The sequence below is a fragment of the Gorilla gorilla genome, chromosome 8 (genome assembly GCF_029281585.2).
Source record: "Gorilla gorilla gorilla isolate KB3781 chromosome 8, NHGRI_mGorGor1-v2.1_pri, whole genome shotgun sequence".
Lineage (NCBI taxonomy): Eukaryota > Metazoa > Chordata > Mammalia > Primates > Hominidae > Gorilla > Gorilla gorilla.
This window is the reverse complement of record NC_073232.2, coordinates 14,015,806-14,043,027: the sequence shown is the minus strand read 5'-3', so window position 1 is coordinate 14,043,027 and position 27,222 is coordinate 14,015,806. Positions and strand designations below refer to the sequence as shown.

Below are 27,222 nucleotides of genomic sequence, written 5' to 3'. Positions count from 1 at the left end.
CTTTTTCCATTTGACCCAAGAATTCTCACCAGTGGCACTGTGGCGGCAGTTTACCCTGAGAAAACTTTGCCACAAAATATCTCGCTTTTATGATTATGATTATGGTTATTATTATTTGAGACAGATTCTTGCTCTGTTGACCAGGCTGGAGTGCAGTGGTGCAATATCAGTTCACTGCAGCGTCCGCCTCCCAGGTTCAAGTGATTCTACCTGCCTCAGCCTCCCGAGTAGCGGGGACTACAGGCACATGCCACCATACCTGGCTAATTTTTGTATTTTCAGTAGAGACGAGGTTTCACCACCATTCACTGGCCAGACGAGGTTGGCCAGGCTGGTCTCGAACTCCCAACCTCAAGTGATCCACCCGCGTCAGCCGCCCAAAATGTTAGGATTAAAGGCATGAGCCACCGCACCTGACTTATTATTATTTTTGAATCACTCTAGTATGTTGACTTTGGAAACAAAAGACATCATTCCTTTTATAGCTTTCTGTTTTTGTAATGGTATTTCCATTTACAAAATATAGTAATCATATTTTCAGATCACTGACAATGTCACATCTTAGAAAATGTAGGATTCTTACCTGTGATATTTGCATCCTTCTTGAACAGTTGTTGGCTGAAGATTCATTTGATGAATCGATTTTTCAAAAGAGACGATTCTGATGATTCAAACAATTCTGATCTTAGTTCTGTTTAGAAATAACTCCGAGAACAGTTTTTATATGTTATTTTTACATTGAAAATCGGTCAGATTTGCTTCAACCTCAAAGAACATGTTAATGTAAAAACTAAATGGGCACTGGCAGTGAGCTGCACCTTTTTTTTTCTTTTTTCTCTAAAGGGAAAAGGATTAAATGTTTGGTTAGTTTCAATGGCAAGCAAAACCATCCTGCCATTTTACTAAGGGGAATGTTCAGCAAAAACCAAACTCCTTGCCCAGACAGGCAAGCAATTAAATCAACTTTAATGTTTTACCCATTGTCTTCAGAAATCCATTCAAAAGACAAACCTTGCATTTCCATAATAGGACAAAGTGACTTGGTGCCAGTCTCTTAAGAATAAAGTACTTAGCTAGGGTAGGGAGTCAAGAAGAAATGGGAATTGTGGAACTCCAGTTTCCCTCAAGAACATCATTCTAACAAGCAACAGAAGGAAATGAAAACCTATAGTCTTGACATGACCCATTAATTTCTGGGGAGATAACTGTAGCTTCTTTGCTTTTTGATTGTTCTCCCCTGGATGCCAAGAATATATAAAATCACATTTTCAGGTATCCATACAGACCCTCTTCTCTCTATGAGAGAAAAATACCCAGGGCTTGTGGGGATACAGGGCCCCTTTGGTCAAGTGATTAGTTCTTTGCTCCTCAAAACTCAGTCCAATGTGGTTTTTCCAATGTGGAGGTGGACAAGAGGGGAATATTAACCTCATCATTAAACCACCACGAATGTTCTTTAGTGAAAAAAAAAGATTATCCTGTTTAACCAGGGAAATGGCTAGAGATTTCAATGAACAATTCAAGTTCATGTAAAGAATTTAATGAGTTCAATAATCCCAATGAGGTGCTGAAACAGAGACCACAGTGGATGTGAGACAACCAAATACAAAGATATTTTAATTTTATGCATGACTTCAAAAACCAGATTTTTCATTATGTGCGCCAAGTAGCCACATAATTCTGGGCATGACTGTTTAAAACAGGAATGTGCAAATAAAGCAAAGGCAGCGCTCCTTTGGCTGGGTAGTGGCGTAGCAGGTCAGGAGGGAGAAGTTCCCCCAGACAGAGCTCTAGGCACGATAGTAAGGAATCAAGTGAGTTTTACGATATGTCTTAGAGAGCCTAAAAATGAGACACATGAAAAGAGATGCTTACAAAAAAGCAACAGAAGGAAATAGAAGGCATGAATTAGTAGAGAGCATGTGATAGTGTAAGCCATAAATGAGAGACAACAGGAAAATTTCACCATCAGTAACAAGCAAAGAAAAATGTAGATGAAGCCGGATCAAGGAACAGCTGAACACTGGAAACTGCAAAATTTTATAAAGTAGTGTCTTAGTCCATTTCCTGCTAATATAATGGAATACCTGAGACTGGGTAATTTATGCAGAATAGAGATTAGTTTTTTTACAATTCTAGAGTGGAGAGAGAGAGAGAGACAGAGAGAACAAACTCATCTTTTTATCAGGATTTCAATCCCCGATAACTAACTCACCTCTGAGATAATAGCAATAATTAATGAATGAGGCAAATCCCTCATGACCTAATTATCACTTAAAGGTCCCACATCTCAACACTATTGCATTGAGGATTAAGTTTCCAACACATGGACTTTGGAGAACACATCAATCCATAGCAAGTAGGTAACACAGAATTTTAATTTCCTAGGACACAACTACTAGAGTTGTTGCTGTGATTTGAGAACTACTGTTACAGCATCTTATTTAAGTGTGTTCTGTGTGTTTGCAACAGTAAAAACAGGCTTAAATGCAAGTGAAAGGTGGTTGCTAAAAGGATCCTGGGTGACTCCAAAAATAAAGGGTGAAACAACTGGGATTTGAATAGCTCAGAAACCAGTGCAGCTCAGGATATCTTAGCCCCAGCAACCTGTGGCTGCTCCATCTCTCTAGAGCCCCCCAGTAATACATCCAAGCCCCCATGACTCCCATATTCCTTGACTTTTTTTTTTTTTTTGAGATGGAGTTTCGCTCTTATTGCCCAGGCTAGAGTGCAATGGCATGATCTTGGCTCACTACAACCTCTGCCTCCCGGGTTCAAGTGATTCTCCTGCCTCAGCCTCCCGAGTAGGTGGGATTACAGGCATGCACCACCATGCCAGGCTAATTTTGTATTTTTAGTAGAGACAGGGTTTCTCCACGTTGGTCAGGCTGGTCTCAAACTCCCAACCTCAGGTGATTCGCCCACCTCAGCCTCCCAAAGTGCTGGGATTACAGGCATGAGCCACAGTGCCTGGCCATTCCTTGAGCTTTTTTCCACATGACAAATTCCCTTGGGAAAAGCTCTGCTTGAGAATAAGTGTCTACCAGTAGATCAATCCTTTATGGTCCGACAGGGTGTTAAAAAAAAACTTATTTATGACATTTCCTAAAACACAGTGAGAAATACTTCACTCAAGGGGGGCCATGGCGTTAGATGTAGGGCCACTTAATTTGGGTCTTTCTGTGGGAGAGTGATCATGCTGGTGGGGGCCAAGGGAAAAAATTTTCTCTACCTTCTGAAGTTCAGTAAAAATTCACCTAACAAAAGGCAGATTAGAAAGAGAAAAGGCACACAAACTTATGACCATGTGTAGGGGAGAACCACAGAGCAACGTGTAAACCATCTAAGTTTATAGAAAAAAAATGAGAGAGGGACTTAAATCTTGGCAAAACAGATTGTAGTGGCAACATGGGTTATGGGAGGGAGAAAAGAGGAGGCCAGGCTAGCAGAGGTCTTGTTATTGTCAACCAAAGAATGATGAGTCAGGTCTCTGTAATTTTAGGAGATTTATTTGCCAAAGTTGAGGATACACCCAGGAGACAGGTCTATGCCTTTCTCTGATTTTGAGGGCTCCAAATTTAAAGGGGAAAGGGCGGGATATTGAGAAGCACACAGTTCTCACATCAACAACAGGGGGCAGAGGAAAAATATGGGGACTCTGCATTTTACATAAGATAACACAGACAAAATGGGGTAGGGGAACAATCAGAAATGCATTTGTGTCTGTGGGGTGACCGCAACTGTAAAGGTAAGCTATGGATTTGTATCACCATGGTGAAGTTTCAACAGCTCACCAGGAATTTCCTTGTGGACAAAATATGGGGGAGGTGGGTAGCCTTTCATCTTGTAGCCATCTTATTTAGGAACCAAAAGAGGGAGGCAGGTTTTTGTGTCCCAGTTCCTGGCTAGAATTTTCTCTTTGGCTAAAAGAGTTTCGGGTACCAAAATTTAATCTTCTTGCACACTATGTCAATGAAACCTCACAGATAGCAGCACTTAAGAGAAGAGATGGAAAATGTTTTCTTCAGACCTTTAAAGATGTCAGACCGTCAGTTAATCTTTCCTAAGTCAAAGGGAAAGCCTCAGAGAAAGCCTGGCTGCATCCAAGCAGAGTTTCTCTCCAGGTGCAAGCCTCTCTCATAAAAGACAGTTTTCAGCTGTTCTTGTATTTCCTGCCCTTCTGAATAGCCATCTTGAAATTTGTCAAAATACTTTCTTTTAGAGTATGGACCCCCAAAATCTGAGAGAGGTCTCAGTTAATATAGAGAGTTTATTTTGCCAAGATTGAGGACAAATGACCATGACACACCCTCAGGAGGTCCTGAGGACATGTGTCCAACGTGGTCGGGGCACAGCTTGGTATCATACATTTTAGGGAGACATGAGACATCAATCAACACATGTATGATGAACATTGGTTCAGTCCGGAAAGGTGGGACAACTTGAAGTGGGGAGGGGGCTTCCACGTCATAGATAGATAAGAGACAAATGGTTGCATTCTTTTGAGTTTCCGGTTAGCCTCTGCAAAGGAGGCAATCAAATATGTAATTATCTCGGTGAGCAGAGGGGTGACTTTGAATAGAATGGGAGGCAAGTTTGTGCTGAGCAGTTCCCAGCTTGACTTATTTCTTTAGCTTAGTGATTTTGGGGCCCTAAGATTTATCTTCCTTGCCCAAGAGTGAAATATTTTGGTTTCCTTCAAGCTCAACTCTGCCTTCAACCAAGACAAGTGGGGATTTACAACCACAGAACAGGGTGAGGTCAAGGAGGAAGAATTACTAACAAGAAGCACCCGAGGTGAGGGTGATGTTCTTGATAGCAGCAAGGCAGAAACTCTGGAATACCAAAATACAGTCATGGCAATATTTTCATTTTTCTCATGTCTCCTTGGTACTAATCAAATATGTCCATGCTCTGCCCTTGGCCCTCTTGAGAAGGTGGGGTTTTCAGTTCTTCATATGGTTCTGTGATCTGGGCTGGAGCTGCTCGCTGAGTCACGTGGGTAAGACAGAGAGAGAAAGGGGGTCCATGTGCTCAGGACAGTGGATGTAATTGGGCTGTCCCACTGAGGAGTCTGTGTAGGGGAGGGTTGTTCTATGTCTTCCATTATGTTACCAAAGGTAGAAATTATGGGCCTATGGGGATCTCCAATCTCAATCTTTTACCTAATTTGGGACAACAACTGTCAAGTCTGTTCTCCTTTATATTGGAGAATAATGTTAAAAATGAAATCTCCTGCCATTCTACAAAACTCTCTATAAAGTAGAAAATAAAGAAAATAATTTTCTTATTAAAAAAGCATTAGGGCTGGGTGTGGTGGCTCACACCTGTAATCCCAGCAATTTGGGAGGCTGAGGCAGGCAGATCATGAGGACAAGAGTTCGAGACCAGCCTGGCCAACATGGTGAAACCCCATCTCTACTAAGAATACAAAAATTAGCTGGGTGAGGTAGTGCATGCCTGTAATCCCAGCATCTTGAGAGGCTAAGGCAGGTGAATCACTTGAACTCAGGAGGTGGAGGTTGCAGTGAGCCAAGATTGTGCCACTACACTCTAACCTGGGAGAAAGAGCAAGACTCTGTCTCGAAAATAAATAAATAAATAAATAAATAAAATTTAAAAAGCATTAAACCAGGCTGCAATGTGCATCACGGGTAATATGCTGAAGAGATTACAAAGACAGAAAGAAATCTTACCCCTTTATATAGCCAAGAAATATAATCCTTACATGCATCTTCTTGAGATAAATGATAACTGCTCTTCATGTAATAAGGCCTAACACCACCATTTTTTATAACATTCTTTCAAACCTTCTTTTTATAACATTCTCCATCCTAAATTCACCTGGTAATTGGGGTATCCTTCTGTGCTAGACAGTCACCTTTATCCCAAGGAAAAATAACATTTCTTTATGACAAGCAGGCAGTTGTAGCTTGGAGTAAGGGGCCCATGGAGATAGGAAGTTATCTTTCTTGATATTTTCATTTCCAAAGAGTTGTCTCTCTTACCCTTAACACAACACTGGCAGGTTGCAATTCTGGCTAGAGGCTTAGTCAGCTTTTCAAAAAATTGACATGCATAATAAAGGGACTAAGGAAGAGTTTACAAATACAATTTTTTTCTTAAGAAAATAGTCTAAGAAATGAGCATAGAAGAAAAGGTCTCTATCCTTATTGGCAACAGGAAAAACTCAGCTTTTACAAATGACCCTTACATTTGCCTAGAAACTTGAAGTTCAAGCAAGCATGCTTTCTAAACAGAAGGCTTTAAAGATTCTAATTGCAGTCACATACTCTCCTCCCTGAGGTGGATCATTACCTCGTATTTTAGTGATCAAATATAAGCATTTATTTTGACTTATGCCAGGGTTTGGCAATAAATTAAACACAGTTGTAAATCCCTAATACTTAAATTGCTGCTCAATAGTACTAGAACCCAGAGATAAGTGTCATATAGGCTGGTCTTCATTCCCACCTGTCTGTAGCTATTAAATCATAAGAGCCAGAAAAAAACAAATTCTGCTATTGCTAAAGTCAAAGACAAAGAAAGCTGGGTACTGATTAACATGGTGAGGACAGGTTTTATCAGTAACATAACATCGCAGTAGAGAAAAGGTCCAGCGTGAACTGAACTGAACTATGATCTATGCAAGATGACTCAGCATTTTAAAGGGAAAATCAGGGAGAAGGGAAAGGCTGAGCAGAGACTGAGTGGAAGCAGCCAAGCGGAAAATTACAAAAAGTAGGAAGGGGCTGCTTGGGCCATGTGATTAGTCCCTCTGGGTTTGCTAACTGGAACTAAGGGAAGTTGGACTCCTGCCCTCTGTGAGACTGGGAGACAGGCATTTCTTCAGACATTGATGGAACAAATACTGAATTCTTTTGGAAGCCGTGAGTTTTCTCAGGCTGGCTCTTTAACAGGGCTTGGTTATCTATCGATGTAGCCTTGAACTGTTAGAAATTATGTTGGGTGTGTTCAGATCCTTACAGACCAAGGCGAGGCCTATTTCAAAAGAGACTCAGAGGAGCCTGGGGAAAGTCTGTTCAAGAAGAGAATCTGTGCCACTGTGTGGGGTGGTCTGTGCCTTAGTCACCTTGAGTTGTGAAAAACAGGTGTTACCAGCACTGACACGCCTCTAAGGAGTCTTTGTCATATGTGATTCGGTCCTCATGCTCTTTGGATTTTACTCTCATTATGTAGAGAGGGAATAGATAGAGCCCATGAGAGCAGGGACAGTCCCTGCCACTGATCTCCCTTGCTTTTTTATTCTCTTGCTCCTGATCTCTTACTCTCCTGCTTTGCACCATGGAGCACCACAGCAGGAAGGCTCTCATCCAATGAGATCACTATGGCCTTGGAATTTCCAGCCTCTGGAGCCATTAGCCAAATATACCTCTATTGTGTAAGAACCAGCCAGTTACAGTTATTTTGTTATAGCAACCTAAAGCACAGTAAGATACAGCCATATAATTCTCTGTAAATAAGTGGAAATCCATTGTGAGGCAATAAAAAGAAATGTTTCCAGAGTAGCTGGGACAATCCACTTCAGCCCATCAATACCACCCCATAGAAGCAAAGCAGACATGAATATCACCTATCAGGGCTCCTAAAATACCCCGAAAACACTGGTTAAGTCTATGCCTCCTTCTAACAGGCTGTCTTAGTTCATGACAAGCTGCTATAACAACAGACTGCAGACTGGTTAGTTATAAATATCAGGCACGGATTGCTCACAGATCTGAAGGCTAGAAGCTCAAGACCAAGTGCAGACAAATTTAGTGTCTAGTGAGGCCCTGCTTCCTGACTCATAGATAGCTGTCCTCTTTCTATCCTCATGTCACAAAAGGGACAAGCACTCTCTCTTGAATCTCTTTAACAAGGACACTAATCCCATTTATTATGGTTCCACACTCAAGATCCAATTGAGACAGAAAAATAGGGTCTGGAGACAGGGAACACAAGGCCAATTCACACTTCAGCTATGACAGGAAATATCCTCTCCATAAGGTATATTCCAGGTAAATGACTTTGTAACCTCACTTCACCCTCTTCATTTACATAGCGTGTACACCAGGTAACCAGTGAAAATCCCTAGAGCGTATTTAAACCCCCACAAATTCTGTAATGAGGCCCTTGAGCCACTACGCTCAGGCCCACTTCCACAGTGTGGGGTGTACTTTTATTTTCAATAAATATCTACTTTTGTTGCTTCATTATTTCTTTGCTTTGTTTGTGCATTTTGTCGAATTCTTTGTTCAAGATGCTGAGAACATGGACACCCTCCACTGGTAACATATTTTGCTGAGCCAGCCAGGAGAAATTCCAGGAGAAGGTAGGCCCAAAGTTTAGGATTTCTCTCCTTTCCTTTCTGTTTCATACAGGGGAATCTCTCCTTGGTGGGCAGTGCCTAAACACAGAGAAAACTGCAGAATTCTGGCTATGGCCAGTGAAAACTAACGGTGTCCATGTGAAGGCACCTAACCATCACCAACCAGTTTGCTTAAGGGACCTGGGTCTTCTCTCTTTTTCCTTTCTTTCATTTTCACTGTCTCAACAACTGCTTTCTAGTAGCTCCTTGAAAATTGAAGGCAATTGGCTGGAGTCACTCCCAGGTATTGCCTGAAGGCCTAGGAATGAATGGGACTATTTGCCCTGTGCAGAAGGGGGAAGGGCTCTTTTCCTTTTTGAGACAGAGTTTCACTCTTATTGCCCAGGCTGGAGTGCAATGGTGTGATCTCAGCTCACCACAACCTCTGCCTCCTGGGTTTAAGCGATTCTCATGCCTCAGCCTCCCAAGCAGTTGGAACTACAGGTGCCTGCCACCATGCTGGGCTAATTTTTATATTTTTAGTAGACGGGGGTTTCACCATGTTGGCCAGGCTCATCTTGAACACCTGACCTCAAGTGATCCACCTGTCTTGGCCTCTCAAAGTGCTGGAATTACAGGCATGAGCCACCATGCCTGGCCAGGAATTCTTGCTTTTTAGGGTTTCACTTAAGTTTTAGGTTATAAGGATAAGAATTCTAGTTAACACATAATTCTGTAGGCAAAATGTGCTGGAAAAGATTATGTTATTAGTGAGAAAAAGAATAACTTTGTATAATTCAGAAGTTATCAAATTCTAACTAACTTTTTGGATTTTAGGCTTCTAGACAGTTTAAGCATGTTGAATATACTTTCATAAATAGAATTTGAGTTCTATTTCTCTCTCTGCCTAATTTCTTCAAAATTTGTAAACTATTTGTGAATATTCTTAATTCATGGCAATATGTTTGTCTGCATACAGTTGAGCAGGGTCCCTAGGGCCACTCAGGGAGAAAGAACCCAGAAACCAGACATGCTTGCAAAAGAATATTTCTTACCAGTTAGTCTCTGGTCTCTTTCGCTCTGTGCAAACTGGTTAAATGAAAGGTAAAAGTCACCATTTGTCCCTTCTGTAAAGTTTTAAATTAATTGGTTTAATAATAATATGAGCTTAAATCAAATATTTTGTCAGAAAAGTGAAAAATGTAATGCTTTTTATTTAGTTCATGTGACTTGAGTAATCTTTAGGAAATAAACAGTTTTAAAGATTATTGGTAAAATACAGTTGTCTTGAAAATGTAAACATGTGGTCTAAGTTATGTTCAAATGTTAGGTTTGTTAAATGCTTTAAGGTCATAAACTGCTTCTTTGGTGTTTGAAATTTGTTTAACTTGCCTGCTTTCCAGCTAGGTAAGGCCTGAGGACAGCCCACTCGGGATGGTCCTGGGGGCTTCTGGGATGAAAGAGGCCTTCTTGGGAGGCTCCCAGCATTCCCTGTGCTCTTGCCTCTTCTCCCCTCTGCCTGCCTGAACATCCCCCTGAGTCCCTGCCATCCGCTCTCCATGGGGAGTTGGCCATGCCCCTAACTATGCTGGAAACATTCTCATATTATCAGAACACAACTCAGCAGGTTTTACATTACAATTAAGATTGCTAGGAGTCACCATTAACATGTAATTAAGATTACTAGAAACAGTTTTATATGCAAGATGTGTAAGAATAGTAAAATGTGTTTTGTTTTGTTTTGTTTTGGTAAAAGGTTATAAAGGGTTCTTGCTTTAAATTTCTGAGTCATCATTTTGGCAAAATAAGTAATTTAGGGCAATCTGGAATTCCAAAGTCAAACTTCAGTTTCAAAATTGTCTTTTCTAATGCCTGGCTTTTTGGATGGATCAGATGGCCCCTGAAAACATCCAGAAAAGAGGTAAACAAGATTATTTCACATGTTTAGGTACATGGGATCACCAAAATGATGTTCAATCTTCTTTAGGTTATATTTTGTGAATAATGCTAATGTATGTTCTAAGATTATATGGAATTTCTAAAATTCAAATGTCTAATTATATGCCATCAACTATAATTATGATTATTATGTTACTATAAACCATAGAAATAATCAAATTTTCTTGTATAAAGCTACTAATCCAAGTAGAACAAAAAAATTAATCAAATACCAAGAAAATACTTCATCAGATTTTCATGTTAAACAAGCTAATACTAAAATTATTTAAATATACAATCTGAATAAACTCCATGGTCTGAGTCAAGTCACCCATGGTAACTCATCAGCTATCAGTACAATGCACCTAATTTGGAGAATCAACTGGTATTCAAGAGGATATAAGTCTAATGTTAATCAAGTTTAGACTCATGGAGAACCAGGATGGCCACATTGTCCTTCCTGAGTCCTTAAAGCATTTATTATTAAAAGTTCTGCACTCCATGACTCACCATGGAAAAGATAAAATAATCCAATTTGAGTACATTGGTGTGGTAACTTACAAATTACTAACATAGTTTATAGCTATTGTTTGGCCCCATATTCCTGGGAAAACAAAGCTTCAGGTACATTCAGTTACCTGGTGTGCAATTTAGACATTTTAAGAAAGGATGTCATTCAATTGTTATTTTCAATGAATGTTTTCTGGTTGTATAAAAGCTTTCCCATGCAACAGGGCTGATGTTATAACAGTAGATTATTAGGCTACAGTATATTTTCACCAGGTAAAAAAAAGCTTTCAATTGTTTGGATCTTCTGAGAACATCAGAAGATCTTGCCATCTGCACTACAACAAAACTTTGGGACCTTGAACTTTGGGTACATAATCTCACAACTGAGAAAGTTCCCTCCACACTCTTGGAATTGTACAGTCATTGGAGCCCTTAAGGTAAAACTAACCAGGGAAATTTCTCCCAAAATGAAGATGGCATCCTTGATGTGAATATCTTTTCCCAAGTTAACAGATTAACTCTTCTACTGTCATGAAATTCTTATCTTTTATTATTTTTTCTTGCTTATGCCTCTTTGAACAATAGAAATGGAAAAGGGATCTGTTATGTGCACTTATGGGGTGTACTTTTGTTTGTTAAGGAATTTGCAGCCAGCCTTATAAATGGATAAACTTATACTTTGGTAGATAAAGGACAAAGGCCCAATGTACGTAAGAAACTTTAATGGTACATATGTTGCCTAATAATAATTCAAAAACAAACAAACAATGATTCACTCCTCTTAATCCACTTCATGGGTTAAAGAGAACATTGCCAGGAGGCCCTCACTCTTCTAGAAGGGCATCATTTGTTAAGTGCTTTTTCCATGGTTTAGAGTAGAGAAGCAATGAATAGAAATGTACCCCCATTATATGCTCTATAGCAAATTTTACTGTAAGGGCTACAGTTAAACAACAGACTTTAAATTCTTTTGTGAAAGTTATAATAGAGTTGGATGAACAGAAAAGTATCTATGCTGCAGCTGGCACTTATGACCTACGGAAAAATACATTAAATGAAGACTATGGAAATTCAGTGAAGGAGATGAGACTGCTAAGTTAAGTGAGTAGACCCTTTATCTAGCTCATTCTTTAATCTATTCTATTTTAGGAGGTTTGGCTTATGGGGACCTTGGATGAGCACCATACTCCAAACTCTAGGTATTATGCTCCCAATAGTCATAATAATAGTCTCCTTGCTGCGCTATATTCTCTCAAAGGTTTTAAATGCTTATATGCAACCATCACTAGGATGTCACTTGGTCTCTCTTCGACTGGAATGACAAGAGCTGAAAGAAATGTGCAACCATGAGGACACTGTAACCTGTCAATGACATGCTGAGATGGGAAACCCAAAATGATGGTAACTGAGAGTGGCACTAAGGCCCTAAGTTTTGGTCACATTCTAACCTAAGTGAGAACCTGATCAAAAGGCGGAAATTTCTTAAACAAAATTATAGGAGGCCATTGTTTTGGACTGGGCTCATGCACTAAGCCTCAACAGACCAAACCAAACCAAAATGGAGTTGCTAGTTCTAAGACTTTAAGGAAACACACAGATCCTAGAACACACCACAGGCAAAATTTTGTTTGTCTCCTGCAAATCTCTATAACAAACATTCTCGACAGCACAGGTATCCACTCCTGAAGTTCCCAATAAATGTTTTAACCCCATTCATTTCCTCTCACCTAGAGACCACCTAGCTTCAGATGATCATGCAACAAAGGCTCCAGCCAATTCCAGGTGAAGACACCAACCCTGGCCATCAAGGAGATACCCTGCCTCCACTAGAGAGAGCAGAGTGAGAGTTCTGTGATCCTCAATAGGTAGAGACTACACCCCAAGCCAGCATGAAGCAGCTACAGAAGAAAGACCAGCTGTCGCTCTGCCTCCCATAAAGATTTATGAAGATCACGTCTCTCAGTGGGGAAATGAGTCAAGAAAATAACGTCTGGAGGCAGGGAACATAAGGCCAATTAACACTTCAGCTATGACAGGAAATATCCTTTCCATAGGGTGTACACTAAGTGACTTTGTAACCTTACTTTGTCCTCTTCATTTACATAGGGCATACAGCAAGTAACCAATGGAAACTGCTAGAGTGTATTTAAACCCCCACAAATTCTGTAATGGGGCCCTATGCTCATGCCCATTACCACACTGTGAAGTGTACTTTCATTTTGAATAAATATCTGCTTTTGCTACTTCATTCTTTCCTTGCATTTTTTCTGCATTTTGTCCAATTCTTTGTTCAAGAAGCCAAGAACCAGGACACCCTCTTTTGGTAACACAATCAACTCCTAAGTACCAACCTCCTAATATCATCATCTTGGACGTTAAAATGTGGTATATACATTTTGTGAGAATGTAAAGATTTCTTTATCCAGTCTGGTGTTGACAGGCATTTAATTTGATTCCATGACTATGCTATTGTGAACAGTGTTACAATGAGCATATGCATGCACGTGTCTTTATGATAGAATGATTTATATTCTTTGAGCTATATGCCCAATAATGGGATTGCTCGGTTGAATAGTAATTTTAAGTTCTTTGAGAAATCACCACACTGCTTTCTACAATGGTTGAACTAATACACCAGCAGTGTATAAGTGTTCTCTTTTCATTAGAACCTTAGCAGCACCTGTTATTTTTTGACTTTTTAGTAATAGCCATTCTGACTGGTATGAGATGGTTTCTCATTGAGGTTTTGATTTACATTTCTCTAATGATCAGTGATGTTGAACATTTTTTTCATATGCTTGTTTGCCACAAGTATGTCTTCTTTTAAAAAACATCTGTTCATGTATTTTCCCCACTTTTTAATTTTTTTTTTTTTTGCTTGTTATTTTGTTTAGGTTTCTTGTAGATTCTGGATATTGGACCTCATCAGATACATAGTATAATAATAGGCATTCTGACTGGTATGAGATGGTATCTCATTGTGGTTTTGATTTACATTCCTCTAATGATCAGTGATGTTGAGCATTTTTCACATGCTTGTTTGCCACAAGTATGTCTTCTTTTAAAAAGCATCTCTTCACGTATTTTCCCACTTTTTAATGGAGTTGTTTTTCTTTTTGCTTGTTATTTTGTTTAAGTTTCTTGTAGATTCTGGATATTGGACATTCATCAGATGCATAGTGTGTGGGCATTTTCTTCCATTCTTTAGGTTGTCTGTTTATTCTGTTGATAGTGTCTTTTGCTGTGTAGAAGCTGTTTAGTTTATTAGGTCCCACTTGTCTTTTCTGTTTTTCTTGCAATTGCTTTTGGTGCCTTCATCATGAAATCTTTGCCAGGGCCTATTTCAGAATGGTATTTCCTGGGTTATCAAGGGTTTTTCATAGTTTTAGGCTTAAAACTTAAGGTTTTAATATACTTTGAGTTGATTTTTTAATACAGTGTAAGGAAGGCTTTCCCATTTCAATCTTCTGCACATGGCTAGCTAGTCATCGCAGCATCACTCATTGAATGATTGCAGGTGTGCAGCATTATTTCTGGGACTTCTCTAGTGTTCCCTCGGTCTGTGGGCCTGCTTTTGTACTAGTACCCTCATGGATGACTTTGAGGAATTCAAGACTTCAGTGGAGAAAAATAACTGCAGATGTAGTGGAAATAGTAAGAGAACTAGAGTTAAAATTGGAGCTTGAATATTACTGAATGGTTGCAATCTCACGATATAATTTTACCAAATGAGAAGCTACTTTTATGGATGAACAAAGAAACTGGTTTGGTGAAATAGATTCCACTTCTGATGAAGATGCTGTAAACATTCCTGAAATGACAGCAAAGGATTTAGAATATGACATAAATGTAGTTGGCGAGGCAATGACATTGAGAGAATTTTCTCTTCATGCTTTCATGTCCCCACAGTGATGGAGCTGCCTCACAGAGCCTTTCTCAGAAGATAGCCCAGGCATTACATGACACATGACTGTCATTAATGACAGGGAAAGAGTTACTTGTGCCATTTTCCTTTTTTTTTTTTTTTTTTTTTTTGCTGAGACAGAGACTACCTCTGTCCTCCAGGGCGGATTGCAGTGGCGCAGTCTTGGCTCACTGCAACCTCTGCCTCTGAGGCTTCTGAGTAACTGGGGTTACAGGCTTGCACCACTACACCTGGCTTAATTTTGTGTTTTTAGTAGAGATGGGGTTCCACCATGTTGGCCTCAAACTTCTGGCCTCAAGTGATCTGCCTGCCTCAGCCTCTCAAAATGCTGGGATAACAGGCATGAACCACTGCTCCCGGCTACTTGTGCCATTTTCAATGTTTCCCACTCTCTATAGCTTTTTGTCCTTCATATTCACCTTTACTACCATTTCGTAAGGTTATGTGATTTTTTTAAATGACATTGGTATTCCTTTCTCATTTCCTGTGGAGTATATTCTAACACAGTTATTCTCTGTGCTGTGGGGATGACATACGATTTAATAAAATCATAGCAATTTACTTTGAATCAATGCCAATGTAACTTAAATTTTATACAAAAACTCTCCCTTTCCCCAGGTTTTTATTCCACTTCACATTGTTTTGTTACTAATTACAGTTTTCTACATTGTGTATATATTAACTTAGAATTATACTTATTTGTATAAATTCATATTTTAAATCTTGAAGAAAAATAGAGTACAATTCCAAAATTTCAAAAATACATGTTTTCATATTTTGCCACCTATTCACATTGCCTAGGACATCTTTATAGGTCTAAATGGCTGTTAGTTACTATCTATTTCCTTTCCTTCATCCTGAATTATTCACTTCAGCATTTCTTGTAGAGAAAAAAATAATGAATCAGGGATTGGAGGTCCCTATACAATTTTCTTACATTCCCAAGTGTTCCTGAAAACCAAGTGTTGAGCTTTGAGAAATTACAAGGTTTTTTGTTTTCTTTCTTTCTTTCTTTCTTTTTTTACTAGGAGTTCTGTGGAAATAGAGGGCTAAGTAATGAACTGGCTGGAATAAGCCTGTAGCAGATTTAGTATTTACAAATGACTGCCCTAATGATTATTTCACATCTGGAAAAACATGTTATGCTTGCTAAAGAAATTCGACATTTAAAATTTTTTCTTAGGAGTTACACACTTGACCTGTAGGTTTTGAGAAAACGTCACTGTTTTCTTGGTAATTACCTCAATCAACTTAATGAGATGTGAAATAATTATTAGTTAAAATAAGAAAGTTGAGGTGGAACAGGAGGCACTGGTTTACATGGTTTGTTTGAGACATGCTAAGGGTGAATGTCCCTTAGACACTAATAGGAGATGTAGAGCACATGTTGTTATGTTCTGTCCTGGAGTTTGGAGGGAAAAGCTCAGCTACAAATATTTTTGGGGTGTTTCTCAACCTAGAGGTGGTATTTAAAGCCAGAGATCATCAAGGGAATGAAAATAGACAGAAAACAGTCCAAGGAATTGGCCTAGGGCATTCCAAAGTTTATAGCCTCCCTCAATTTTAAGGAATACATAGTTTAAGGAAAGATTGTGGGCTGCAAAACGTGCTGGGAGACCTGACTTGAGAAAGCCTCTTTGATGGGGTTAAGGTGGCCGCCAGACTAAGAACAGTTGAGAGTGAAAGTGTTAGTGTGCCCAGGTCAAAAACCACTGTCCTCAAAATGCTCTCACCAGGATATCCCAAGTTCTCAAGAGTTTTCTGAAATGAAAATTTATGTCCCCATGATTAACTGATTTACTTTGTACCCCTAAAAACTATGTAAAAGAATAACATATATTTGTAAGAGTTGTTCCTGACATTTACTAAAGTTTGAAAACATTGTGCAATTTTGCAGACACTGTTTCCAAAAGATTTTTGGGATTTTGGAGAGTTTGCTTTATTAGATGTATTATTCACCATTTTGGCCTTAATTTGAGAGTAATATGTAATGGCTTTAAGACATTTTGTCTTTCATACTTACAAGCATGCCTTATTTTATGTATGAAACATTTAAAAAGATCAAGTATAATAAATTAATAGTATATTTATGGAATCTAAGAACATTTTCTAAAGATGGGTTGGTAGTTAGGGGAATCTGATCAGTGAATGGTGTCTTCAATGTCTTGTCCTACCACAGCTCAATAGGGTCAATACTGTAACTGGGCATCAGAGGTCCAGGCCTGACTCTCAGCTCTGGGGTTTCTTGAAGGATTGTGGAGAAAGTTTCCTTTTATGCACAACATATAATTATCCCAAAATGTTGCCAATGCGTTTTTCCAAGCATACATGTACTCAACCCCCTCCTTCTAAACTTCTTCCATATCTGACCTCTAATAATTTCCTCTGGGTGTGTGCCCTCCCTCCTCACTGAACACCCCTCCCATAGGGATGCCTCATTCCTAGGCTCTGGGAGCTCTGATCTCCGCACTGCTGGAGGAAGCCCATGGATTCCTGGTCATCCTGTCAATAGCCCTCACCCTCCAGACTCCATGCTGTGTGTTTTCTTGTTCCTCAAATAGCTAAAGATGCACTGATATATACCTGTCACCAGCTCCTTCTTCAGAAGCTGGAAATCATCCATGCCCACCTCAAAAAGGTCCACAAAATGATTGTCATCATCTCCCACTGAGAGGTGACAGCGTGCTGGCAGCCCTTGCAGTCCTCGCTCACTCTCGGTGCCTCCTTGGCCTTGGCCCACACTGGCTGCACTTGAGGAGCCCTCCAGCCTGCCGCTGTACTGTGGGAGCCCCTTTCTGGGCTGGCCAAGGCCAGAGCTGGCTCCCTCAGCTTGCAGGGAGTTGTGGAGGGAGAGGCACGGGAGGGAACTGGGGCTGTGCGCCGCGCTTGTGGGCCAGCGTGAGTTCCAGGTGGGCATGGGCTCAGCGGGCCCTGCACTTGGAGCAGCTGGCCAGCCCGCAAGCCCCAGGCAGTGAGGGACTTAGCACCTGGGCCAGCAGCTGCTGTGCTCAATTTCTTGCCGGGCCTTAGCTGTCTCCCCGCAGGGGAGGGCTCGGGATCTGCAGCCCACCATGCCTGAGCCTCCCCGCCTCTGTGGGCTCCTGTGCAGCCTGAGCCTCCCCAACAAGGGCCACCCCCTGCTCCACGGCGCCAAGTCCCATTGAGCATCCAACGGCTGAGGAGTGCGGGCACATGGCACGGGATTGAGAGGCAGCTCCACCTGCAGCCCCAGTGTGGGATCCACTGAGTGAAGCCAGCTGGGCTCCTGAGTCTAGTGGGGACTTGGAGAAACTTTATGTCTAGCTAAGGGATTGTAAATACACCAATTGGCACTCTGTATCTAGCTCAAAGTTTGTAAACACACCAACCAGCACCCTGTGTCTAGCTCAGGGTTTGTGAATGCACCAGTCGACACTCTGTATCTAGCTACTCTGGTGGGGACTTGGAGAACCTTTGTGTCTAGCTCAGGGATTGTAAATGCACCAATCAGCACCATCAAAACGGACCAATTAGCTCTCTGTAAAACAGACCAATCGGCTCTCTGTAAAATGGACCAATCAGCAGGATGTGGATGGGACCAGATAAGAGAATAAAAGCAGGCTGGCCAAGCCAGCAGTGGCAACCTGCTCGGGTCCCCTTCCACACTGTGGAAGCTTTGTTCTTTTGCTCTTTGCAATAAATCTTGCTACTGCTCACTCTTTGGGTTCACACTGCCTTTATGAGCTGTAACACCATGAAGGTCTGCAGCTTCACTCCTGAAGCCAGCAAGACCATGAACCCACCAGGAGGAATGAACAACTCCAGACGTGCCACCTTAAGAGCTCTAACACTCACCACAAAGGTCTGCAGCTTCACTCCTGAGCCAACGAGACCATGCACCCACCAGAAGGAAGAAACTCCGAACACATCCAAACATCAGAAGGAACAAACTCCGGACATGCTGCCTTTAAGAACTGTAACACTCACTGCAAGGGTCCGCAGCTTCATTCTTGAAGTCAGTGAGACCAAGAACCCACCATTTCTGGACACATTTTGGCGACCACGAAGGGACCATTGCCTATCACCAAGGGGTGAGACTATTGCCGAGGGGTGAGACCATCGCCTATCACTGAGCGGCGAGACTATTGCCTATCGCCAAGCACTGAGTACCATCGGACCCCTTTCGCTTGCTATTCTGTCCTATTTTTCCTTAGAATTTGGGGGCTAAATACTGGGCACCCGTCAGCCGGTTAAAAGTGACTAGCACGGCCGCTGGACTAAAGACACGGGTGTCAGGCTTTCTGGGAAAGGGCTAACAACCCCCGACTCTTCAGAGTTGGGACCACTGGTTTGCCTATAACCAGCTTCTGCTTTTCCTGTACTTCTGGGCTGAGCCAAGGGTCAACAGAGAGGAAAGTCATGCAGCTCTGGGGTCCTGACGACAAGTTGGTTGACCCTGCGGCTGTGAGCGGAACTCTCAAAGGCATGTCGCCCAAGTGAGACTCGCTCATCTATCCTATCTATCCTGACCCTTGCCCCCTGGGTCCTAAAGCTTGCCAGACAAACTTCCTCTTGACTCTCTTCTCCGAGATTAGTCTTGCTTCTAAAGACTGCTACCCGTCTCTGGTGTTTTTCTAGTTTCTCCTATAAGAATGACTTCTAGTATAAACTCTGTTACCTTCTTTAGGCACCTGGATTCACCAATCAGAAAGACATAATTTTTGCCCAAAGCCCCATCATAGTGGGGACTACCTGGAATTTTAGGATCCCTCCTCAGACTAACAGTCCTAACAAAAGCTATTCCTGAAGCTAGGATGTGGGGAGCCTCAGAAATTGTATCCTTCCTATTCATATAAGTAAAGACAAAAGGTATCACTCTTCCAACCCTGGAGATCCCTTACCTCCCTCAGGGTACAGCCCTCCACTTCATTTTTGGGGCATAACATCTTTACAGGACACGGGTAAAGTCCCAATACAAACAGGTGAATGCTTAGGACTCTAACAGGTTTTTGAGAATGTGTCGGTAAGGGCCACTAAATCCGATTTTTCTCAGTCAGTCCTCCTTGTGGTCTAGGAGGACAGGCGAGGGTGCAGGTTTTCGAGAATGTGTCGATAAGAGCCACTAAATCCGACCTTCCTTGGTCCTCCATGTGGTCTGGGAGGAAAATTAGTGTTTCTGCTGCTGCATCGGTAAGTGCAAGTATTCCAACCAGCAGGGTCCAGGGACCGTTGTGGGTTCTTGGGCAGGGGTTGTTTCTGCTGCTGCGTTGGTGAGCACAACTATTCTGATCAGCAGGGTCCAGGGACTGTTGTGGGTTCTTGGGCAGGGGGAGAAACAAAACAAGCCAAAATCACAGGCAATTTTGTCTTTCAGATGGGAAACACTCAGGCATCAACAGGCTCACCCTTGAAATGCATCTAAGCCATTGGGACCAATTTGACCCACAAACCCTGAAAAAGAGGCGGCTCATTTTTTTCTGCACTACAGCTTGGCCCCAATATTCTCTCTTTGATGGGGAAAAATGGCCACCTGAGGGAAGTACAAATTACAATACTATCCTGCAGCTTGACCTTTTCTGTAAGAGGGAAGGCAAATGGAGTGAAATACCTTATGTCCAAGTTTTCCTTTCATTGAAGGAGAATACACAACTATGCAAAGCTTACAATTTACATCCCACAGGAGGACCTCTCAGCTTACCCCCATATCCTAGCCTCCCTATAACTCCCCTTCCTATTAATGATAATCCTCCTCTAATCTCCCCTGCCCAGAAGGAAATAAGCAAAGAAATCTCCAAAGGACCACAAAAACCCCCGGGCTATCGGTTATGTCCCCTTCAAGCTGTAGGGGAGGGGAATTTGGCCCAACCCGGGTACATGTCCCCTTCTCTCTCTCTGATTTAAAGCAGATCAAGGCAGACCTGGGGAAGTTTTCAGATGATCCTGATAGGTACATAGATGTCCTACAGGGTCTAGGGCAAACCTTTGAGCTCACTTGGAGAGATGTCATGCTACTGTTAGATCAAACCCTGGCCTTTAATGAAAAGAATGCAGCTTTAGCTACAGCCCGAGAGTTTGGAGATACGTGGTATCTTAGTCAGTAAATGATAGCATGACAGACGAAGAAAGGGACAAATTCCCTACCGGTCAGCAAGCCATCCCCAGTATGGATCCCCACTGGGACCTTGACTCAGATCATGGGGACTGAAGTCGTAAACATCTGCTGACCTGTTCTAGAAGGACTAAGGAGAATTAGAAAAAAGCACATGAATTATTCAATGATGTCCACCATGACTCAGGAAAGGGAAGAAAATCCTTCTGCCTTCCTTGAGTGGCTACGTGAGGCCTTAAGAAATTATACTCCCATCACCCAAATTACTCGAGGGTCAATTGATTCTAAAAGATAAGTTTAATACCCAATCAGCCACAGATATCAGGAGAAAGCTCCAAAAGCAAGCCCTGGGCCCTGAACAAAATCTAGAGGCATTATTAAACCTGGCAACTTCAGTGTTCTATAATAGGGACCAAGAGGAACAGACCCAAAAGGAAAAGCATGATCAGAGAAAGGCTGCAGCCTTAGTCATGGCCCTCAGACAAACAAACCTTGGTGGTTCAGAGAGGACAGAAAATGGAGCAGGCCCATCACCTGGTAGGGCTTGTTATCAGTGTGGTTTACTAGGACACTTTAAAAAAGATTGTCCAATGAGAAACAAGCTGCCCCCTCATCCATGTCCACTATGCTGAGGCAATCACTGGAAGGTGCACTGCCCCAGAGAACAAAGGTTCCCTTGGTCAGAAGCCCCCAACCAGATGATCCAACAATAGGACTGAGGGTGCCCAGGGCAAGCGTCAGCTCACGTCATCACCCTCACTGAGCCCCGGGTATGTTTAACTATTCAGGGCCAGGAAATTGACTTCCCCCTGGACACTGGTGCAGCCTTCTCAGTGTTAATCTCCTGTCCTGGATGACTGTCCTCAAGGTCTGTTACCATCCGAGGAATCCTGGGACAGCCTGGAACCAGGTATTTCTCCCACCTCCTCAGTTGTAATTGGGAGACTTTGCTCTTTTCACATGCCTTTCTTGTTATGCCTGAAAGTCCCACACCCTTATTAGGGAGGCATATATTAGCCAAGGCTGGAGCTATTATCTACATGAATATGGGAAACAAGTTACCCATTTGCTGTCCCCTACTTTAGGAGGGAATCAACCCTGAAGTCTGGGCATTGGAGGGACAATTTGAAAGGGCAAAAAATGCCCACCCAGTCCAAATCAGGTTAAAGGATCCCACCACTTTTCCTTATCAAAGGCAATATCCCTTAAGGCCTGAAGCTCATAAAGGATTACAGAATATTGTTAAACATTTGAAAGCTCAAGCCTTAGTAAGGAAATGCAGCAGTCCCTGCAACACCCCAATTCTAGGAGTACAAAAACCGAATGGTCAGTGGAGACTAGTGCAAGATCTTAGACACATCAATGAGGCAGTAATTCCTCTATATCCAGTTGTACCCAACCCCTATACCCTGCTCTCTCAAATACTAGAGGAAGCAGAATAGTTCATGGTTCTGGACCTCAAGGATGCCTTCTTCTGTATTCCCCTGCACTCTGACTCCCAGTTCCTCTTTGCCTTTGAGGATCCCACAGACCACAGGCTACTCTGGACCTGTTGAACTTTCTAGCTAATCAAGGTTACAAGGTGTCTAGGTCGAAGGCCCAGCTTTGCTACAGCAGGTCAAATATCTAGGCCTAATCTTAGCCAGAGGGACCAGGGCCCTCAGCAAGGAACGAATACAGCCTATACTGGCTTATCTTTGCCCTAAGACATTAAAACAGTTGAGGGGGTTCCTTGGAATTACCGGCTTTTGCCGACTATGGATCCCCAGATACAGCGAGATAGCCAGGCCCTTCTATACTCTAATCAAGGAAACCCAGATGGCAAATACTCATCTAGTAGAATGGGAACCAGAGGCAGAAACAGCCTTCAAAACCTTAAAGCAGGCCCTAGTACAAGCTCTATCTTTAAGCCTTCCCACAGGACAAAACTTCTCTTTATAAGTCACAGAGAGAGCCAGGATAGCTCTTGGAGTCCTTACTCAGACTCGTGGGACAACCCCACAACCAGTGGCGTACCTAAGTAAGGAAATTAATGTAGTAGCAAAAGGCTGGCCTCACTGTTTAAGGGTAGTTGCAGCAGTGGACGTCTTAGTGTCAGAGGCTATCAAAATAATACAAGGAAAGGATCTCACTGTCTGGACTACTCATGATGTAAATGGCATACTAGGTGCCAAAGGAAGTTTATGGCTGTCAGACAACTGCCTACTTAGATACTAGGCACTACTCCTTGAGGGACTGGTGCTTCAAATATGCATGTGCATGCCCCTCAACACTGCCACTTTTTTCCCAGAGGATGGGGAACCAATTGAGCATGACTGCCAACAAATTATAGTCTAGATTTATGCCGTCTGAGATGATCTCTTAGAAGTCCCCTCAACTAATCCTGACCTTAACCTATATACAGATGGAAGTTCATTTGTGGAGAATGGGATACGAAGGACAGGTTATGCCACAGAGATGTAACCATATTTGAAAGTAAGCCTCTTCCCCCAGGGTCCAGTGCCCAGTTAGCAGAACTAGTGGCACTTACCCAAGCCTTAGAACTGGGAAAGGGAAAAAGAATAAATGTGTATACAGATAGCAAGTATGCTTATCTAATCCTGCATGCCCATGCTGCAATGTGGAAAGAAAGGGAGTTCCTAACCTCTGGGGGAACCCCCATTAAATACCACAAGGAAATTATAGAGTTATTGCATGCAGTGCAAAAACCCAAGGAGGTGGGAGTCTTACACTGTCAAATCCATCAAAATGGGAAGAAGAGGGGAGAACAGCAGCATTAGCAGCTGGCAGAGGCAGCAGAAAGGAAAGACAGAGACAGGAAGTCACAGAAAGAGACAGAGGGGAAGAGACAGAGACAGAAACAGGGAGACAAAGAGAAGGAGAGAGAGGAAACAGAGTCAAAGAGAAAGAGAAAGAGAAGGAGTCAGAGAGAAAGAGGGACAGACACAGAAAGGCAGAGTCAGAAAGAGAGGAAGAGACAAAGTAGTCAAAGAGAAAGAGAGATGGAAGTAGTAAAGAAAAAAACAGTGTATCCCATTCCTTTAAAAGCCAGGATAAAGTTCTGTCTACCCAGCCAAGGCATATTTTTCTTATGCGGAACATTGACCTATATCTGCCTCCCCACTAACTGGACAGGCACCTGCACCTTAGTCTTTCTAAATCCCAACATTAACATTGCCCCAGGAAATCAGACCTTATCAGTACCCCTCAAAGCTCAAGTCCGTCAGTGCAGAGCCATACAACTAATACCCCTACTTATAGGGTTAGGAATGGCTACTGCTACAGGAACTGGAATAGCTGCTTTATCTACTTCATTATCCTACTACCACACACTCTCAAAGGATTTCTCAGTTTGCAAGAAATAAAGAAATCTGTCTTTCGGGGGGAGGAGCCAAGATGGCCGAATAGGAACAGCTCCGGTCTACAGCTCCCAGCGTGAGCAACGCAGAAGACGGGTGACTTCTGCATTTCCATCTGAGGTACTGGGTTCATCTCACTAGGGAGTGCCAGACAGTGGGCGCAGGTCAGTGGGTGCGCGCACCATGTGTGAGCCAAAGCAGGGCGAGGCATTGCCTCACTTCGGAAGCGCAAGGGGTCAGGGAGTTCCCTTTCTGAGTCAAAGAAAGGGGTGACGAACGCACCTGGAAAATCGGGTCATTCCCACCCGAATATTGTGCTTTTCGGACCGGCTTTAAAAACGGCGCACCAGGAGATTATATCCCGCACCTGGCTTGGAGGGTCCTACGCCCAAGGAGTCTCCTTGATTGCTAGCACAGCAGTCTGATATCAAACTGCAAGGCGACAGCGAGGCTGGGGGAGGGGCGCCCGCCATTGCCCAGGCTTGATTAGGTAAACAAAGCACCCTGGAAGCTCGAACTGGGTGGAGCCCACCACAGCTCAAGGAGGCCTGCCTGCTTCTGTAGGCTCCACCTCTGGGGGCACGGCACAGACAAACAAAAAGACAGCAGTAACCTCTGCAGACTTAAATGTCCCTGTCTGACAGCTTTGAAGAGAGCAGTGGTTCTCCCAGCACGCAGCTGGAGATCTGAGAATGGGCAGACTGCCTCCTCAAGTGACCCCCGAGCAGCCTAACTGGGAGGCACCCCACAGCAGGGGCACACTGACACCTCACACAGCAGGGTACTCCAACAGACCTGCAGCTGAGGGTCCTGTCTGTTAGAAGGAAAACTAACAAACAGAAAGGACATCCACACCAAAAACCCATCTGTACATCACCATCATCAAAGACCAAAAGTAGATAAAACCACAAAGATGGGGAAAAAACAGAACAGAAAAACTGGAAACTCTAAAAAGCAGAGCGCCTCTCCTCCTCCAAAGGAGCGCAGTTCCTCACCAGCAACGGAACAAAGCTGGATGGAGAATGACTTTGACGAGCTGAGAGAAGAAGGCTTCACACAATCAAATTACTCTGAGCTACGGGAGGACATTAAAACCAAAGGCAAAGAAGTTGAAAACTTTGAAAAAAATTTAGAAGAATGTATAACTAGAATAACCAGTACAGAGAAGTGCTTAAAGGAGCTGATGGAGCTGAAAACCAAGGCTCGAGAACTACGTGAAGAATGCAGAAGCCTCAGGAGCCGATGAGATCAACTGGAAGAAAGGGTATCAGTGATGGAAGATGAAATGAATGAAATGAAGCGAGAAGGGAAGTCTAGAGAAAAAAGAATAGAAAGAAATGAGCAAAGCCTCCAAGAAGTATGGGACTATGTGAAAAGACCAAATCTACGTCTGATTGGTGTACCTGAAAGTTACGGGGAGAATGGAACCAAGTTGGAAAACACTCTGCAGGATATTATCCAGGAGAACTTCCCCAATCTAGAAAGGCAGGCCAACGTTCAGATTCAGGAAATACAGAGAACACCACAAAGATACTCCTCGAGAAGAGCAACTCCAAGACACATAATTGTCAGATTCACCAAAGTTGAAATGAAGGAAAAAATGTTAAGGGCAGCCAGAGAGAAAGGTCAGGTTACCATCAAAGTGAAGCCCATCAGAATAACAGCAGATCTCTCGGCAGAAACCCTACAAGCCAGAAGAGAGTGGGGGCCAATATTCAACATTCTTAAAGAAAAGAATTTTCAACCCAGAATTTCATATCCAGCCAAACTAAGCTTCATAAGTGAAGGAGAAATAAAATACTTTACAGACAAGCAAATGCTGAGAGATTTTGTCACCACCAGGCCTGCCTTACAAGAGCTCCTGAAGGAAGCACTAAACATGGAAAGGAACAACCGGTACCAGCCGCTGCAAAATCATGCCAAAATGTAAAGACCATCGAGACTAGGAAGAAACTGCATCAACTAACGAGCAAAATAACCAGCTATCATCATAATGACAGGAGCACATTCACACATAACAATATTAACTTTAAATGTAAGTGGACTAAATGCTCCAATTAAAAGACACAGACTGGCAAACTGGATAAAGAGTCAAGACCCATCAGTGTGCTGTATTCAGGAAACCCATCTCACGTGCAGAGACACACATAGGCTCAAAATAAGAGGATGGAGGAAGATCTACCAAGCCAATGGAAAACAAAAAAAGGCAGGGGTTGCAATCCTAGTCTCTGATAGAACAGACTTTAAACCAACAAAGATCAAGAGAGACAAAGAAGGCCATTACATAATGGTAAAAGGATCAATTCAACAAGAAGAGCTAACTATCCTAAATATATATGCACCCAATACAGGAGCACAAAGATTCATAAAGCAAGTCCTGAGTGACCTACAAAGAGACTTAGACTCCCACACATTAATAATGGGAGACTTTAACACCCCACTGTCAACATTAGACAGATCAACGAGACAGAAAGTCAACAAGGATACCCAGGAATTGAACTCAGCTCTGCACCAAGTGGACCTAACAGACATCTACAGAACTCTCCAACCCAAATCAACAGAATATACATTTTTTCATTTTTTTCAGCACCACACCACACCTATTCCAAAATTGACCACATACTTGGAAGTAAACCTCTCCTCAGCAAATGTAAAAGAACAGAGATTATAACAAACTATCTCTCAGACCACAGTGCAATCAAACTAGAACTCAGGATTAAGAATCCCACTAAAAACTGCTCAACTACATGGAAACTGAACAACCTGCTCCTGAATGACTACTGAGTACATAACAAAATGAAGGCAGAAATAAAGGTGTTCTTTGAAACCAACGAGAACAAAAACACAACATACCAGAATCTCTGGGACACATTCAAAGCAGTGTGTAGAGGGAAATTTATAGCACTAAATGCCCACAAGAGAAAGCAGGAAAGATCCAAAATTGACACCCTAACAGCACAATTAAAAGAACTAGAAAAGCAAGAGCAAACACATTCAAAAGCTAGCAGAAGGCAAGAAATAACTAAAATCAGAGCAGAACTGAAGGAAATAGAGACACAAAAATCCCTTCAAAAAATTAATGAATCCAGGAGCT

General features: G+C 42.3%; 1 protein-coding gene and 1 long non-coding RNA gene across 6 annotated transcripts in view; one reads left to right on the top strand and one right to left on the bottom strand.

The window, feature by feature from the left end:
* Positions 1 to 13,004, top strand: part of LOC129525180 (uncharacterized) — a 35,216-nt gene extending 22,212 nt beyond the window's left edge. The window contains exons 2-4 of the long non-coding RNA XR_010135147.1: positions 8,261 to 10,229; positions 11,736 to 11,857; positions 12,488 to 13,004. This is a non-coding gene — a long non-coding RNA (uncharacterized lncRNA). The remainder of the gene's footprint in view (positions 1 to 8,260; positions 10,230 to 11,735; positions 11,858 to 12,487) is intronic.
* The window catches only part of AKR1C3 (aldo-keto reductase family 1 member C3), an 87,068-nt gene that overhangs the window by 35,113 nt on the left and 24,733 nt on the right, over positions 1 to 27,222 (bottom strand). For 3 of the 5 annotated variants that reach the window (XM_063709851.1, XM_063709850.1, XM_004049000.5), the window contains one exon: positions 584 to 661. The gene's annotated coding sequence lies outside the window, so the exon portion shown is untranslated. Of the gene's footprint in view, positions 1 to 583; positions 706 to 27,222 lie in introns of all 5 variants that reach the window. The other 2 variants (XM_055354060.2, XM_055354058.2) reach the window with 1 other exon arrangement.